The sequence below is a fragment of the Papaver somniferum genome, chromosome 8 (genome assembly GCF_003573695.1).
Source record: "Papaver somniferum cultivar HN1 chromosome 8, ASM357369v1, whole genome shotgun sequence".
Lineage (NCBI taxonomy): Eukaryota > Viridiplantae > Streptophyta > Magnoliopsida > Ranunculales > Papaveraceae > Papaver > Papaver somniferum.
In genome coordinates, this window is record NC_039365.1 from 88,669,589 (window position 1) to 88,675,343 (window position 5,755).

The following is a 5,755-nucleotide window of genomic DNA, read 5'->3' on the forward strand; positions in this document are numbered from 1 at the left end:
TATGTGTTTAGGCAGCGCTCAATTTATCTGAATCTAATACCCTTTATTTTATTTTTCCATGTTAGGGTTTGTCAAGATTGAAGAACTGAAGTTCAGTTCATTGGAGCTTGAAGAAGAACTGGTCAGAGTTGGTTTAAGAAGAACTAAGAAGGTATATCCAACTATGAAATTGTTTTGATTATTTAGGTTCCTTTTATATGTCCTTTCCATTTTATGGTTTGTTGTTTATCTGAATCTAATATTTTTTTTTTATTCCATGGTAGGGTTTGTCAAGATTGAAGAACTGAAGTTCAGTTCATTAGAGTTTGAAGAAGAACTAATCAGAGTTGGTTTAGGAAAACTAAGAAGGTATATCTAACTGTTTTGCTTATTTTGGTTCCTTTTATATTGTTTAGGTGAAGTTTGATAGAATCTCATTGAGCATGATAAAAATGGTCCTAGCGGTGAATCGCAAAAGCTACTTGTAGCTCATTCTCTCTTTGTTGAGAGGATGTTTCTGTCGTTAACATAAGGCCTTCGGCAACCCTACCACTAGGACTCAGTTGAAGCTACATGTTAGAATTAAATTGGTGTACTTCAATAAATTTTGTAACACCCTAGGAATCATGAGCATTTGTTTGTCTCCTTGGTGCAATTCCCAATGGATAATTAATTCTTTTATCCCTGTCATTCCCATGTGTTTGTATTGTGTATCTATGCTGTAAGGTGTCGGTGGGGTAGTGACTTATGTAACAAATTCAACTAATCAGAGTTGGTTTAGGAAAACTAAGAAGGTATATCCAACTGTTTTGCTTATTTTGGTTCCTTTTATATTGTTTAGGCGAAGTTTGATAGAATCTCATTGAGCATGATAAAAATGGTCCTAGCGGTGAATCGCAAAAGCTACTTGTAGCTCATTCTCTCTTTGTTGAGAGGATGTTTCTGTCGTTAACATAAGGCCTTCGGCAACCCTACCGCTAGGACTCAGTTGAAGCTACATGTTAGAATTAAATTGGTGTACTTCAATAAATTTTGTATAATCTCTTAACTTAGAAGTTTTTATAAGTTGTATGGTCTGAACTTAAGAATTTTTATAAGTTTGTATGGACTGAACTTAGAAATTTTGTATAATTTCTGAACTTAGAGATTTTTATAAGTTTATATGGACTGAATTGATTACCTAGAAAGTTCTAATTGATTTTTTAAATCAATCTCAGTTCTTTAGTACAACCTAGTTAATTTATTTGGTATTTGAACTAAGTCATGAGTATTTTGTTCAATTCAGTATGGTGTTAGTACTTTCAATTGTTTCTTTTGTGCAGGTTACCATGGTTGAAATCTCAGAAGATGATTCTGCTTCTAATCTTCCAATTATACATGGAGTGGCATCACAAATGGGACCTCCCCCTCCACGTCCACCGCGTTCTGGACAAGTGCATGGACCATCAGCAGGGACAGGGAGTACCTCTGGCTCATCTACACCAGCTTCTGAACCTTCACATGCTTGTGCCGCAGGTGAAACATTAGATAATAATCCTAATGCTGGTGTGAAGAGATCAATGGTATGGGATCACTATGATATTTATGAAAATGGTGAGAAAGCGAAATGTAAATATTGCAAAAAGGCTAATTACAAGATTGGTAAGAAAAATTTGGATGGTAAGAAACATGGGACTTCTAATCTCCAACATCATTTGGATAAGTGTCAGAAGTATAAGAATGAAATGAATGAGGCTAGAGCTGACGGACAACAAACACTTGACTTCCATCCTTGCAAGCTTGGAGAGGAACCACAGTTGGTTGGGGTGTCTTTTTCTCAAGATGCGTGCAGGAGAGCGCTGATTAAATTTATCGTTACCGATGAAATGGCTTTTAGAATTGTTGAAGGTGAAGGTTTTATAGCTTTTTGTAAGTATCTTGAGCCTCGATTTAAGCTTCCAAGTCGTATGACAATACACCGTGATGTGTGCAAGCTGTTTTTGACATTGGGAGATCTGAGGTAGAAAGGTACTTGGCTGAACCGATCTACACACCCACAAATGAAAATGCTACTTTTGATATATTACAATGGTGGAAGGTAAATGCTGCGAGGTTTGACATTTTGCTACTTATGGCTAAAGATATATTTGCTATTCCCGTTTCTTCCGTTGCTTCAGAATCAGCATTTAGTACCGGAAAAAGAATTTTGGATCCTTTTCGAAGCTCCTTAAAGCCCAAGAAACTTGAGGCCTTAATTTTGTTACAAAATTGGTTACGAACACCAATAGACATGGATTCATCTACCCTTGGAGTCGAGGAGGAGGAGATTGATATTGCTGAGTCTGGTATGTCTAAATTTTCCTTGGCTCTATTGTTGTTCATGACACTGTGAGTTTTACTGCAGCATGTTTATTACATGAAATTACATGGTTTACTAAACATAATGCATGCTATGTGAATAGATTAACTGCCCTGTTATGTTAACTGCCCTGTTATGTTAGTAATCTATAACAATAATATTTTGAAATCCGAAGATCACTCATAGTTATCTCTATATCAACATGTCAGAGGCATTGTCACAATGTCGTGTACCTCATATCAATTGGATTTCTTAAATTCAGTTATCTGTTTGATGTTTGTTATACTGTTTTCTATGGTTTGAGAATCTTGAAATTTGGCTTTTCAAATTTTGCTTTGATCTGTGTATTGTCTGTTATCTTGATGTTCTTAGTATTAGGATATTTTATATGTTCTTATAGTTGAATTTGGATGTTGAGATTATGATGAAGCTGAGTTTTTTTGCATAGGTCAGGGCAATCATTTTTTGCATCTGAGTTTTTCAAGTTAACGACCTAAAAATAGGGTTGTGAAGCTTTATGTTTGGACATTATGTTATTGAGGTCTTTTGGTTATTGGGGTCCTTTGGTAGTGAAGCTTCATGTCTGTCTAAACTTTGTGTTCTATATTGAGGTCGTTAATGTTCAATTTATGGTATTGTGTAGCTACCGTGTACTATTTCATCTAATTACAGTGACTGTCCGGTGTACTGACTACTGATGGGCAGTTTGTGTTGGTACTTGCTGTTGTTGTGGATGGATAAACTAAAATGTTCATTTCGCTTGCAGAGCTATTTTACTTGTTTCAAGAAATTCATCTACCCTTTCATTCATTCTAATTGTTCATTTCGCTTGCAGAGCTATTCAGTTTCAGTGACCTTGCTGCTTCTTCTATCGTCATAGACTCATAGATGATTGATTCCTATTGGCTTAGACAAGGTAATGACGCCAAGTCCCAAGGGTCATTGTCAGTAGCTTGATCTTTCTGAGTTCATCTTTGTTACTGTAACTAATTTACAGACTTCGTTTTATTTCAGGCTTTCAACCATTCGGAGGTAAAACATCCACAAACTTGCAGGCTTGCAGCGACTCGTTGTTGGTCGCTTTATATGATATTAGGCTTTAGTATAGTACGCAATACTCAATAGTAATGCACTCTTTTATCTTTTGAGCTTTGAACAATTGAACTCTGTTCCTTTTTATTGTTAGCTTTATCAACTTTGTTATACACTTATACTGTTATACAGTTATACTCATTGCATAACTCTGTTCCTTGTTAATGTAATGTACTAATGTGACAATGTCATTTTATTTTATGGTGGGTAACCCACCACCCACCCGACCAAACCCGCCGTCACAATGGGTCGGGTGAAAACCGACCCATTGTGTTGTTGGGTCTGTTGCGGGTGACAACTTCTGTTACCCGCCATCAGTGGGTCGGGTGGTGGGTGAGGCCAAAACCGACCCAAACCGACCCATGTGCAGCCCTACTCATGTCACATTCGTTTTCATGGCGACGGAATTTTCATTAAGGAGATGAATTTTGGGCAGGAATTATACGTACAAATGATCATGGTGGATTTAGAAAATGGTGTGATGAGACGTGATATTGAAAAGCATATTTCAGTTAAAAAAACGTGCAAGGCAGGAGGCAAGTGATCTATGATGGGTGTGCATAGACATGGCCTAACTGTTGTGTAAGCCGTTGAGTTCTAGTTTTCTTTTTCCTAGTTTGCTAAAGGTTTTTTTATTTCTATAGTAAATTGTATTAGGCGTGGAAGTGTGACGAATTTGCATTCAAATTTCTAAGTTGTACTTTTTATTTTGCTTTGGTAGTTAAGTTGTACTCTTTGTTGTGTGGTTATTTGATTTTTCGTGTAAGACTTTGAGGCCGATTGTATGGATTTAAAGAAAAATTACAGTGTAAGGAGAGCAACGTAACATTAACTTTGTTAAAGTTGTGAAAGTAAAAAAAATAAATAAAAAAATCAGATTTTGGAACAAAAGTTACCTTCTCAACACCTCACTTTTGGTCCCTTATTGTTAGGCTTAAATAATATAAATAGGTCTGCTCACACCAATTCAAAATGTAAAAAATATCAACACAACTCTTACTTCTACCAATCATCAACAAAACCAAAGATTCTTAGAATAAACATCATGTACTCTTCGTCATCAGCTTTTGTATCATCAGAAAATGAGGTAACTAAGGATAAAGGGAAAAATAAAATTCGTGCAGAAACAAAAGAAGAACACCATATTGTTCCGAAAATCAAAATGGCCAATTTGGCGTATTCATACAAAGGAATTGTTTCTTGTGATGAGTGGTTTGATTTAGTAGAAAAGGGACATAGGCTACGTAAAGAATGCACTGAAGCCGGTATTTCAGTTACGCCTAACAAGACGACTGCACCGACCTAATTATTGGTTTTGTGGGTATACCTTTATGTGTAAACCCTCCCTAGAGCTGGCAAACAAGCCAAAACCCGCGGGTTAACCCGTGTCCGGCCCGTGAAAATCCGAACCCGGCTCGGCTTGTTTTGAAACAAGCCGGGTTCGGGTTGGAGAAGTGTCGGCTTGTGAGTAAACGGGTTAACCCGTCCCGGCCCGTGAATCCGCGGGTTCAACCCGTAAACCCGTGACTGAGCTATCTTCACCTATAAAAGACACAGACAACATCTACCATGTACAGAATAGAGTTATCATTTTGAATCACTGTTTTTTTCTTTCAATACTGGATGTTTTTGAGATCCAATTCCTGGGGGTATAGGTCCATAGAAACACGCACATTGCGTATGAATAATAATAACATTAAAAGAACAGATGATTGAGTTTCAAATAGTGAAGAAGACGCTGATATATCTGTGTTAATCAATGAGAGATTGCTCTCATTTTAGGTAGACCTGGAACAGTTGACAGTGTAACTCTTAAAGCCTTGCCACATTGAAAGTCATGGAACTCAGACTTCTTATGGAATTTGAGGAGCTTGATGTACGAACCATGCCTGAACTTGAAGTTCAGTGTAAAAAATTAGATAGACAAATTATGATTCTCTTGCAAACAAGACAACATTTTAGAAGAAGTTAGGTTGCCACATACCTCAGTTTATTCCAGTTATGTAGTAAGATTGAAAGTGTCATAGATCAGAGAATGCTTGGTTTCACTACGAAGCTTACTTAGATGTCAGTAAGAATTAAAGTTGATTCAGTACCTATACTCCCCATTTTCCGTTTAAAAACCCACGAAACAGCAATAGTTTAAAACGTAAAGATGTATATGGTAGATTACAAGACATGTCAAGCTAACAGGTTACATTTATCACCTATCTGCATACAACTGCTGTAAGTAAACTAATAATGTTACTGCGAATGAGATGGTTGAATTTGTCTTCAGTTCTGAACGGGCGGGCTAACCCGTGAACCCGCGGGTTCAACCCGTTACGGCACGGGTTGAAGAAATGA

The 5,755-nt window shown here is 37.0% G+C and overlaps 1 long non-coding RNA gene across 1 annotated transcript; it reads left to right on the plus strand.

Moving 5' to 3' along the window:
* Positions 1-303: 303 nt before the first annotated feature.
* LOC113303597 lies at positions 304-1,423 on the plus strand. The gene is made up of 3 exons (XR_003337619.1): positions 304-348; positions 706-773; positions 1,302-1,423. It is a non-coding gene; the product is annotated as an uncharacterized LOC113303597 (long non-coding RNA).
* Positions 1,424-5,755: the final 4,332 nt, after the last annotated feature.